Source organism: Apium graveolens, chromosome 3 (assembly GCF_009905375.1).
Source record: "Apium graveolens cultivar Ventura chromosome 3, ASM990537v1, whole genome shotgun sequence".
NCBI lineage: Eukaryota > Viridiplantae > Streptophyta > Magnoliopsida > Apiales > Apiaceae > Apium > Apium graveolens.
Genome location: NC_133649.1, coordinates 126,089,615 through 126,103,023, shown reverse-complemented (window position 1 = coordinate 126,103,023; position 13,409 = coordinate 126,089,615).

Genomic DNA, 13,409 nt, shown 5'->3' with positions numbered 1-13,409 from the left:
GTTCAAGGTATTCCATTCACCCGGGAAGTACCAAGATGTATAGGGATTTGAAGGAATATTACTGGTGGCCCAACATGAAGAGGGACGTAGCAGAATGGGTAAGCAAATGTTTGACTTGCCAAAGGGTAAAGGCAGAGCACCAGAGACCCAGTGGACTCTTACGACCCCTGGAGATTCCCGAATGGAAATGGGAACAGATAGCGATGGATTTTGTTGTAGGCTTGCCAAGGACGAAAGCCAATCACGACGCCATTTGGGTAATTATAGACCGACTGACAAAGTCAGCTCATTTCATTCCTATCAATGAGAGATACACAGTCGATAGACTGGTGGACATTTACCTAAGGAAATAGTGAACGCGACATGGAGTCCCAGCGTCTATTGTCTCAGACCGAGACCCCAGGTTCAACTCCAGATTTTGGAGGAGCTTTCAGGAATGTGCGGGGACCAAGTTAAATATGAGTACCGCGTACCATCCCCAGGCGGATGGGCAGAGTGAAAGGACCATCCAGACACTAGAGGATATGTTGAGAGTCTGTGCAATAGACTTTAAAGGAAGTTGGGATGATCACTTGCCATTGATCGAGTTTTCTTATAACAATAGCTTTCATGCTAGCATCGGAATGCCGCCTTATGAGGCCCTGTACGGAAGAAGGTGTCGATCTCCCTTATACTGGGAGGAGAGCGGAAGATGCTCGGACCCGAAGTGGTCCAAAGGACCAAAGATATAGTGGATCTTATCAGAGGGCGACTTGTAGCAGCCCAAGACAGACAGAAGAAATATGCAGACCTAGCCCGAAAGGACAAGGAATATGAAGTAGGGGACTTAGTACTGTTGAAAGTATCCCCTTGGAAGGGATTAATGAGGTTCGGAAAGAAAGGAAAACTAAGCCCAAGATACATTGGACCTTTTGAGATATTAAGACGGATTGGAAAGTTAGCTTACGAGCTAGCCCTACCCCCTAATTTGCAACAAGTTCATAATGTCTTCCATGTGTCAATGCTAAGGAGGTATCATCGGGATGCCAGACACATAGTGGAGTACGAGCAGGTGGATATGCAGCCAGATCTAACTTACGTGGAGAAGCCAGTAAGGATTATGGATAAGAAGGAGCAGGTGCTTCGGAACAAAGTGATCAAGCTAGTCAGAGTACTATGGCAGAATCATAACGTGGAAGAATCAACTTGGGAACTAGAGAGCACAATGCTAGAAAAGTACCCCCATTTGTTTTCTGTTTGATTCTGGGACGGAATCCTTTTAAGGAGGGGAGACTGTAATAACCCCCAAAATTTTCAACTTTTTGTAACCCTTGTGAATAGTATTTTAGCTGAATGAGAAAACTTTTCACGCCACACTATGTAGGGGTTCTGTTATGGATATTCTGGGATATTATTAGTACTCTATGTAGTATATAAGTGTATGTAAAGATCGTCAGAATCCAATTCCGAACACTTTGGTTTTCCCCGGAAATCCACAAGATACGGAGAGAATTGAGTATAAGGTAACAGGATAAAAAGGATTTAAATTAAAGGATTATAATAGAGGATCATAAAAAGGAATATAATGTATTGAGAAAGGTTAAGGAACCTAAGTAATAAGATCCCGGGTATGATCCTTCAAACGATAAACGAGAACGAAAGTTAAGCGAACCGTATAACAGATCAGCGGTCATTAGGCAAACGATTAGGAAGTTAATCAAAGGGATTAGTGGGAATGATGTCATCCAACCAATAGAAAGGGGACAAGGAGGGAAAGATGACATCACCACATGACACAAGCATGACATGGGAAGGAAGGAGGTGTGGTGGCTTTGTAACCACACAAATTCAAGGGCAAGAAGGTAATTGACTAAATCAAACACAAAAGCAAAGCAACCAAGCCAAGTAAATTCATTCTTCATCAAAAATCAAAAAGAACCAAGGCCTTGTTCATCTTTGCTCTCGGCTTTTCACTATTCATTAGGCAAGAAATTTCAAAAATTCAAGATCCAAGCTTCCTAAATTGGTGAGTAAATTCCCTAATCATCTTCATGCTTAGTTAGGGCTATATCATGAGTTTAAGCCATTAATTCCTTCTCAATCTTCTTCATTTAATCAAAGAAGAAGACTATGAATAGTGTTTTCAAGTTTTTAACTTGAAGTTTTTCTTGTTTTCCTTGAAGATCCAAGCTTTCCTAAGACTTCTCAAAGCTTCTTAAGGCTTCCTAGCTCCTCCCACCACTTCAAGGAAGGTATACCATCTCCAAACCCTAGATTCCTATATTATAAGATGATTTTGATTAGTAGGATGATATTGTAGCTTGTTGTTGTGATTAGAGTTTGGGATTTGAAATGGTAGTGAAATGGAATGGTAAATGTTGTGGTTTTGATTAAAAGAACTTAAGTATGATTAAAGTTAAGCTTAGGCATAAGTATGAATGATTAAATTGAATTGGTTGGGGTTGTTATGATGTGATAAGGATGGATGTTGGTTGTATGTTGGATTTGAGGTTGATTTGGAATGGTTTTGAATGGGTTAAAATATTGTAAATCGCGTAAACATAGCCACGTTCGATTTTCTTTAGACTGTTTTTGTGCATAACATTAGGACCCGAGAACCCCCTGCTAGATTATGACCATTGCCATGTCTAGATATCTCATGTTACGAGCTTCTTTTTGATATGTAGTTCGTTCGATTCCGATGCACGGTTTAGGAGAAACGACCGTTTCAAGTAACGGCGTTTCGCGAACGAAACTTTTCCCCTCGCCTTACTTTGAAACATAGGTTAAAGACCAAAAAGGGTTAATTAATGTATGAAACATTTATGGTAAGTGTGTTAGGCAGTTGGTAAGACACTCGCGAAGGAATCGCTTTAAAACTCGTAAAGGTTAAATTATTAAAAATGGTGGAGCCGAGGGTACCCGAGTGAATTAAGCGAATCAGTGAGCGCAAAACAAGCGTTAGAGTCTAAGTTAGTTAAAGTATAGATTTACAAGTGATTTTGGTTTAATTCCAACTTACTTGTTGTTTATAGGTTACCAGACTCGTCCCGAGCCTTTTATCACCCCAAGTCGCTCAGGCAAGTTTTCTACCCGTTATACTGTTGTTGTGATGAATATATGTATATGCATTATCTTGCGATAGATGCATGTTAGTTAATTAGCAAATGTTGCGATATATTGAAACATGCTGATATGGTATATATATGCATGCCTGTTTCATATTCTTGATTTATATATCTGTTGGTTCAAATGCTTATTCATTGCATAATACCTATGCTAGAGATAAGCGGTATTTGCGTATACCCTTGGTATAGGGACCCAAAGGTGAAAACATTTTCTAAAACCGGGAGTCGAGGATCCCGAGTAGATTTTATATATATATATATATATATTTATATATATATATGGTTATAGTTTTCAAAACTATTAATCGAATAAGGTTTATTTGATAACTTTATTTTATTAATGAATATTATCTTGAATATTCATTCGAGGGCTTATGACTCCTTTTATTTTATTAATTGAATATTATTTGAATATTCATTTGAGGATGTATGACTCCTTTATTTTATTTAATGAATATTATTTATAATATTCATTCGAGGTATTATGACTCCGCTTATTACTGAAATATATTCTTTATTTTATTAAAGAATAAGGTGTTAATAATCAAACTTATTTTCGATTATTCACATAAAGATAATACTTTCATATAAGTGTATCTTTGGTTATTTAATACCCGTTTCAAGTATAAGTTTTAAAACTTCTACTACAATTATTTTTATAAAGATTATTCTTTATGGGAATATTATTTAAATAATAATATTCAGATATTTTCTAATATATCGGGACTGATTTATTTCATTAAATCAGCTTTACTCCAAACATTCTTAAAAATGTTTTCGAGTCTTCAAAATGATTTTAAAAGTTAGAGCGGATCCCAAAACTCGTTTTCCGATTTAAGATCTTCCTTTCAAAGGAGACTTGAATATTCGCTCAAAATCTTGGGGATCCGGCTCTGTGGTGTATTTTATATTCGCAACATGGTTGCTGTTTTGAGAAAACAATTTGATTACTTGCCCAATATTCGGGAAGTAAGTCCATCTGATTGAGTCGGCATAAGCGACAGGCCGGGGTACGGTCTATGAATGTGTAAGTGGCTGGGTGCCAGTCCATCAACGCGTGAGTGGCCGGGTAACGGTCTAGCGCGAGGTCCTAATGCGGCCAGGGTGATGACCGGTGAGGAATTCATCCATCTACAGTAGAAAAGGTTACTTATTGGTATCTTTGTCTGATCAGCAAGATATCTGGTTTATGCCAAAATTCTTTTCCTTTCCAAAATTCATTGGATGTTTCAAACTCTGTTCATACTTTACATAACAGAGGTTCCAGGAAATGTTTAAGAGATATATATGTGGATATATATATATCGGAACTAAATAAAGTATCTCGTAACTTTATTTCATTCAATAATATTTCAAAGATTGAATCTATTCAAGTCTTAACTTGTGGTCTCATCTATAGTATGTTTGTTTTTTTTAAAAGCTTATAATACTTTGAACGGTGGTAGTTCAAGTAGCTTTATAAATGATATAAGTGTAGTGAAGTATTGGTAACTTCATTCCTTGTTTTTACTTATATCTAGTAAGTAATTATCTTACGCATGATAAAGATTCTAGTAAGTATCCATTTAGATACTTATATTATTGTTATCACTATGTATTATCTTGCGAGCTGTAAGGCTCACTCTTGCTTTATTTCTTCATCACACAACAACAGTTAGGAGAGATGGCCAGACTCCAGCAGACCCAGCGCAAGCGCGTGGGAAGCGTCCCGCATCTTCCCGATGATGTTGTAGCTGCTATAGCTGCAGAGGTAGATCTAATGTAGTTCAGACCATCTACTTTTGAGAATCAAATTATGTATAATTATAACTTGTGGCAGATAATGGCAATTAACTGTAAATTTATCAAGTAATCATTTTGGGTTGTAATAACTGTTAAATGGTGGATTCAAAGACTTGTACTTATTTCAATTTCATCTCTGAGACTATAACGGGTTGTGGTGTGTGTTAGTGTGGGGTCACAGCATAAGGTTATTATTATTAATTAAGTGAAGTGATATTGTGGAAAGAAAGACCGTGACGACCCGGATCCCCGACCCCGGATCTGGGGGTGTTACAATACTGATTTTGGCAGTCCTCTCACAAGATCTTTCTTTACAAGCTCATTTATGTTGTTGAAATTTAAATGAGAGAGTCTTGTGTGCCAATTCCAGCTTTCTTCAATTGATGCTCTACTCAACAAACAGATTACAGAACCATCAGTACTTGTTGAAAGTCTAGCTTCATAAATGTTTCAATGCCTGTAACCTTTTAGAACCACTTTGCCTGTAGAACCACTTTGCCTGTAGAATTGCTTACAACTTCACAGTGTTCTTCAAAGAAATCCACATGATAACCTCTGTCACAGATATGACTCACACTTAGCAGATTATGTTTAAGTCCTGAGACAAGAGCTACTGTGTCAATGATGACATTCCCAAGATTAATATTGCCATATCCCAGAGTTTTTCCCATGTTACCATCTCCATAAGAAACTCTTGGGCCAGCTTTCTCCACAAAGTCTTAGAGCAGGGCTTTATTTCCAGTCATATGTCCTGAACATCCACTATCTAGTACTAGGATGTTTTTCATGTTGCCCTGCAATCACAAAGACCACTAATGGTTAGTTTTAAGGACCCAAACTTTCTTGGATCATTTGGCCTTTTTAAGTTTGTTAGCATTTGCAGCGGATTTAATATCAGAGTTTATGCTAACATGCTGTTTATCAGAACTTATATCAGACTTTGCATCAGACTTTACACTAGAAGGAATTAAAGTAACTTTCTTCAAAGAAGGTTTTATTTGATAATAATCATAATACAAACTATGATATTCCTTACAAGTATAAATGGAATGCCATAAACAACCTTAATGAAAATAAGGATTTTGTGGCTTAAACCTAACAGACTGACTCTTAACTCCTGACTTAGGAGGTAAAGAGTTTATATTCTTATTCTTCCTGTAAAAAGAAGCAAGATGGTTAGAGTTTCCACAGTTATAACATTTCTTTCTAGGAGCATTAGGAACAGGCATATAATTATTGCTTTTATTCACACCTTCCTTTCTATTCCTATTTTTCCTAGCTACCTTTACCTTGTTGACATTCCTTATTTCTTTCAGCTTATGCTTAAGCTGCTTCTTAGTCATTAAGCCTATGTTAACTTCAGCTGGTTTATCCTGTTCTAATTTATCAGAAGTTGACTTTTCCTTACCTTCTGTCACAGACTCTTTCATCTTTTCAGAATCAGACTTTACAGTTTTAGCTACAAACTTAACAGGATTTACCTTTGGCTTAGCAGTCTGTTTAAGAACAATTGGCTTAATTTGTTCAGTTCCTTTTTCACTTTTATCATCTCCATAACCTAAGCCCTCTTTCACCATAATTGTAGCATTTGACATTTGAGTTGCCCTTCTTATCAGAACTTCTACCTTTCCTGGAAAACTTCTTTCCCCTTCTGAATTTCCTGTAGGCTATCTTTGTGATACCCTTCACCATAAGAGCACACAATTTCATCATCTCTTCATCAGCATCTACTTCAGGTAGACTTTCAGTTTCTGAATCATCATCATCAGAACTTGATGATTCTGAATCAGATTTTCTGATGAGAGCCTTTCATTTGCCTTTCTTTGAGACAACCACTTTGGGGTATTCCTCCTCATCCTTAAGAGCAACTGTCCTTGACTTTCTCCCATGTCTCTTGCTTCATTGATCCATCTCAAGTTCATAAGTCTTGAGCATACCATAAATTTCATCAAGAGTAGTTTCATCAAGAGCATAGTTGTTTGTTATAATAGTAGCTTTCAAATCCCAACTTTCAGGAAGAGCTAAAAGGAATTTTAGATTTGAATATTCAATATCATATTCCTTGTCCACCAATGACAGACCATTCAAGAGTTTGACAAACCTGTCATATAAGTCAATTGATGACTCATCACTTTTTGAGTCAAAGTGCTCATACTCTTGAGTGAGTATAGTCCTCCTGTTTTTCTTGATTGCTTCAGTTCCCTGACACTTTATTTCCAAAGCATCCCATATCTCATTTGCAGTCTTGCATTGAATTACCCTATTTGACATGACATTATTAATGGCACTATGCAGCAAATGCCTTACCTTTGCATCCTTGGAAATAGATGAGATATCTTCAGCTGTGTATTCACTTTTATCCTTTGGTATGGTCTTTGCTGGTTGATCTGCAATTACAACAGAGAGCTTGGTTGGCTTATGTGGTCCTTCATTAATTTTGTCAAGGTATTCTGGATCTATAGCTTCCAGAAACATAGCCATCTTCAATTTCCATATGGGATACTCAGAAGGTCTCAGTATGGGAACCCTAATAGTCTCATATCGATTGTGGATTTGAGTGTTTTTAATTTCTTCAGTTTTGGTGGGCTTGGTTGGAGTTTCTGCTTCTTCATACATGATTGTTTGGATCTTTATTGTATGTGTGTTAACAGATAAGCTCTGATACCAATTGTTAGGTCACACAACACTGTAGAAGGGGGTTGAATACAGTATTTAATACAATCAAATCAATTTCGAACACAAGTAACAGTAAACAGATATATTTAATATAATAAACTCTGTTACAATGGAACTGTTCTCTCTCAGTGATGAACAAATATCACTAAGAGCTGCTAGGTTACAATATATGATCTTCTCGATAATGATAACACATATAGTGTAAACCTATGTCTGTGTTTATATAGTACACAGTTACAAGATAACTTCTAATTGATATGGAATATAATTCTGTCTCCTAAAATATATCAATTAGATATCTTATACAAGTCTTCTTATCTTCTAACTCTTTCCATGCATATCTTCTTTTGTTTTAGTCTCGATCTTCTATCCTGTAAATCAGCTTCCTTCCTTAACTGTAAGTCCTCCCGCACTTAAGTTCTGACATAACCTTAAGTTCTGATATGACCTTAAGTTCTGACTTCCAATAAGTACTGATTCCAATAAGTACTGATATTTTTTGTTTGTTAAGATCTGAAAACTAAACATGAAACATATTAGACATGACATCTCAAATATATCTAACATGGAGATAAGGAAAGTGTGTCACTTACCTGACCAATTTGGATTGGCGACTAGGCTAGCGGTTTCCTAATTCAATGGCTTGTTTACAGGGAAGTTCCCCCGCTTACCTGACCAATCAGTTTGAATAAATCTAGATCTATAAACTTTTTGGTGGTCCAAAAGTTAGGAGTTGTGTAGATTTGTTTTAGGATTACCCTTATATCTAAGATTTTTCTTTATATGGTAACTTCAAATGAGATATGTTGGTAAGATTGCGAAGCTGTATAAACAGTAGACGTAATAACTCAACACTAGAACATGACAAATAAATAATACTACGTCTACACAAGAAATCAGGAAAAAATGAAGACAAGGAAAATACAAAGAATCAAAACATTAGAAGCAATGAAGATGTTGTCTGAGTACCAGAAAAGATTCCAGTGAAAGTACAATGTTTATTAACAGTCAATGTTCGAAGCAATAAAGTTTCTACGAGCTTCACAATGCAATCAAGCCTATAATACGAAGACCTGAATCGAAGTTAACCATCTGTGAACCAGACCAGTTGCATTAGGTGTCAGCAATTCGTAAAAGAAATCTGAGTATTATTTATAGAAGAATCATTAAGTTGGAGTACTTGAATTGAATGTTTATTTGTTAAAGTACAAAAAGAGGTGTGTAGGGTGTACATCTAAACATCTAAGTGGTTACAAGTATAAAGTTTGAGTTGAAGATTGAATATATAGCTAAGTACATCTCAACAACTCAACAGCTAAACGACTCAGAGGCTTACAGGCGGTACAAGGTAGCACCTCCAAATAACTTAAGTACTAATACAAGGAAGCACCCATGTTGGCGCCACCAAGTAGTACCACTTGTATCAGGCGCCACCGAGCTTGAATAGCAAAAAAATAAAGTAATATACTAGTACAAGTACTAGTAAGCGCAACATAAAAGAAAAAATTGATTAGTAGTACTATGGATTTTAGCGCAACCAAATTCAAGGCTAAAATTCTAAGTACAAATATGTTAGTGCTACTAGTTGCGCCACAACATGTTTATACATGTAGTTGGCGCAAGTAATTTCTAAAAAACTTAAGTCATTTGTCTTACCTGTAGTACTACTACTCACCCCTTGGCACCACAAAAAATTTCAAGATTTGCTCAAATAAAGTGTTGACCCTCTTGGCACAACTGATGTCTCAAGCAGTTACTTTATTGGGAAAATAAAATAATTTGTGAGGCTTACAATGAGCTACGTAAATTATTTTTATGTATTAAGTCTACACACAGCAGCAAAAGCAAAATTGGTTATGTTCATCTACTTTCTCACAAGATTTGAAGAATTGAAGCAAAGAGAGACAGGGGAGGTACACACTCAAATTTATATCCGTTAATCTTCTCATCAGAGTAACATTATAATACCCAATTTAACTCTTTTATATTCATAGGGGCTATTATAAACGTTACCCGGTAATTAAATATTTAGATAAACAAAATCTCGATCTTTGTAAAGGATTTAATTTGTTGAATTTTGTAGTAGTCAAGAACTTTGTTGTTCTTGGATTGTAACCGGCTAATATATTTATCAGAATGTAGTAACCCCTCGCGGAGTTATATATGAATATATATTTCCGCGAATATCTTGCGTTCCGCGTTTTAATGTCCTAAATACTATTCACCTCAAGAACACAGAATCACTAACCGAACACTAAATTAATTATCTGTAAAAGATTTGAAAGAATTTTTTTATTTTAGTGAGTATCGTATTCAACCCCCTTTTACGATACTTCGGTACCTAAGAATTGGTATCAAATCCTGTTGATTGATACACAAATCATATCCATATTTATCAAAAATCAAAATTCGAGTTTTTGATTTTAATTGGAAATTTTTTGTTTCGATTAGTGTTGCAGAAACTCTCCCAGGGCAGTCAGAGCTTAGTTCTCAGAATGCTGAAAATTGGAACTGGATTTAAAAATTGATTTTATAAATTTTAATAAATTCATTTTATTAACTTTAATAAAATTTATCATATATATTTAATTAAAATTTATTTTTAAATTTTAATTAAGTTTATTTTTTTGTAAACTTAAATAAGTTATTATCAATTTAATAAATATATTATATAAATTTATATAAGTATATAATTTAAATTTAGATGTAAAGTTTATAATTTATTTACTTTTCCCGAATTGATCACCTCATTTTATGATCATTTTGTTAAGTTAGACTCAAGATTCTTCCGGGCTTTAAAGATGATTTTTATCTTTCGAAGAAAACGAAGACTGATATGGAGAGAAAGTACATCCTAAAGTCACATTAAATGTCGCATTAATTATACTTGGGCTTCTTGTCTAAAGTCCAGTATAGATCTGTCTGGTCCGATCTCGTAACAGACTCAAGACGGCCCATGTAGACAAGGCCCACCAGCTGAGGTCATCAAGGTCCACGAACACAAGCTGTTCATGGACTAGGCCCAATACGGCTAGAAGTGTAGAGACATGTGTTCTAAACGGACTCAAAGTCCTACACAGAAGTTTCTAGAGTTCCTTCCCTTATAAAACTCCAAATCACCATTTAAGTTGGAGACTTGTCCACCAAGTCTCCCAACACAAGTCTAACCCTAAACTCACCTCTATATAAAGGGTTCTACCCCTCAACCTAGAACTATGTTTTTGGTTTGATTCTCTACAACACAGAGATACGTAGGCATCTTACAAGGACTGAGAGTCCTGAATACAAGAGCAGCCATTAAAGCTCGAAGCTCACAAACCCTAGCATTAAATACTAACGTACTCCAGTTTTATTGCACAACATTTGGCATCGTCTATGGGAAGACTACAATAAACATGGTGAACACACGGAGTAGAAACAACAGTGGAACAAACACTCATGTTCCATCGCAAACAATTACATCAATGGTGAAAGTACCACCGTACTCAACTTTTGCCTCCACAAAAAAAGAAACCCTGGTAGGGGCAGCTGAGGCTCAGTCCCAAGGGACGAATCCCCCGGCTCCTCATTGGACGAATCCCCAATTTTAGCAGATACATGTACCTGTAAATTCTCAACTAGTTGGGTATGAGTACTCGACGATCGTGACCACTGACGCACCTTATGAGATGTTTATATACCCCGAGGTTGGAGGAAGTGGACACTCTAATAGGAGTGAAGCACAAGGGCGGATGCCCCAATACATACGCGGCTTAGCTCCTATTTCGGAGGATCAAGAATTCTCTGGACCCTATACTGATAGAAACTCCAAATCATCGGATGATGATGTTGCTCCGAGAAGGAGGCGTGCTGGAAAAGAGCCGATGACTAGTGCCCCAGGAGCACTCAAGAGACGAATCCCCGAGATGTTCAGGAAAAGATCAGGGCTCATGAAGCTGAGATCCAAAGGCTGAAGCGCGACCTGGAGACGCATCTGACTCCAAGAGCCCCACTTGCTCCAAGACGGAGAGATCCTCCTCCAATCATAGACGTATATGGTCCAATACCAAGAAGGGCTGTTTCCCCAAGGGCTGATCCAAGTGATCTTATTCCCCTAGAAGATCCTGATGATCCGAACCCCCTATTCACTGACGAGATAATGAATGCCCGCATCTCAAGGAAGTTCCAGATGCCCGCCATCAAAGCATAAGATGGTACCGGTGATCCTGCTAATCATGTTAGGATGTTCCCTAATGCCATGTTGCTACAGCCCGTGAACGATGCTATTAAGTGTCGGGCATTTCCTCAAAACCTATCGGGTATGGCTCAAAGGTGGTACAGCCATCTGCCCCCAAACTCTATTGGATCCTTTAGGGACTTGAGCCAAGCTTTTATCAAGTAGTTCATAAGTGGCCGATTACATGAGAAGGGTTCAGTTTCTCTCATGGGCAAAGTCCAAGGAGCAAATGAGTCCCTGAGAGAGTATCTGAACCGATTTAAGAAGGAGGCTTTGAAGGTCCCTGATCTTGATGATAAGGTAGTTATGATAGCCCTACAACAAGGGACTAGAGATGAGTTCTTTAAGATGTGCTTGGCTAAGTGCCCTCCCGAAAGCATATTGCAGCTCCAGGATAGAGCCAAAAAGTATATCAAGGTGGAGGAGAGTATGAAGAAGACGACTGTGAATAATGAACCTACTGGAAACAAGAAGCGGAAGACGGATCAGGAGTACGATGTCAAGGACAAGTATCCATGAATTGGCAAAAACTCCGACTCCTCTTCTTTTAAGAAGAATCAGCAACCAAGGTTCGCTGAATATGTGAGGTTGAACGCTCCAAGGAACCAAATCCTTATGGAAATTGAGAAGGACAAAGAGTTCAAATGGCTGAAGCCACTAAAGGGGGTCCCCGAGAAAAGAGACAAGAGTCGATACTGCAGGTTTCATAAAGATGTTGGTCATGATACTGACTGATTGTAGGCAACTTAAGGATAATATTGAGTATTTGATCCGAATTGGAAAATTCGGACGTTTCACCAAGGGTGAAGAGGCTGGAGGCCAAAAAAGAGACAATGATCGAAGAGATGATGATCGAAGGGGTAACGATAGAGATCGCAACCCATATCCCCGAGGGCTAGTAATCAATATAATCTCAGGAGGTCCTATAGCAGCTGGCACTACAAGGAACTCCCGAAAAGCTTATGCGAGAGAAATAATGAGCATAGTTGGAGAGGCATCTAAGCATTCTAAGTCAGAGATGACGCTTGAATTTGGTGACCCAGACCTTGAAGGTTTGAAATTTCCTTAGGATGATCCTCTGGTTATCACTCTGATAATTGGAAATTGTCATGTTCTAAGGGTCCTAGTGGATAATGGAGCTTCCATGGACATTCTGTTCCATGACACATTCATAAGGATGTGCTACAATGATTTTTAACTAACTCTATCTGACGCACCCATCTACGGGTTTAACCATGTGGAATGCAAAGTCGAAAGAGCAATATAAATTCCCCTAACTATAGGGGAAGAGTCTAGGGAGGCCACGCAGATGTTAAACTTCCAGGTTGTTAAATCAGCCTCTACTTACAATACTATCATGGGTAGAACAAGGATCCATGTTTTTAAGGTTGTTCCCTCAACCTACCATATGGTACTGAAGTACCCACCTAGTAATGGTGTTGGAGAAGCGAAAGGAGATCAGAAAATGGCATGTAGTTGCTATTTTGCAGCATTTAGGCCTAATGGAACCGGGGGGCAGGTCCTCCCCATAGAAGACATGGATGTCCGAGAGAACGACGAACTGCGAGGGAAGCCAACCGAGGACTTGGTCCCAATTCCCCTAGACCCCTTAGAGCCGGAGAAGGTCA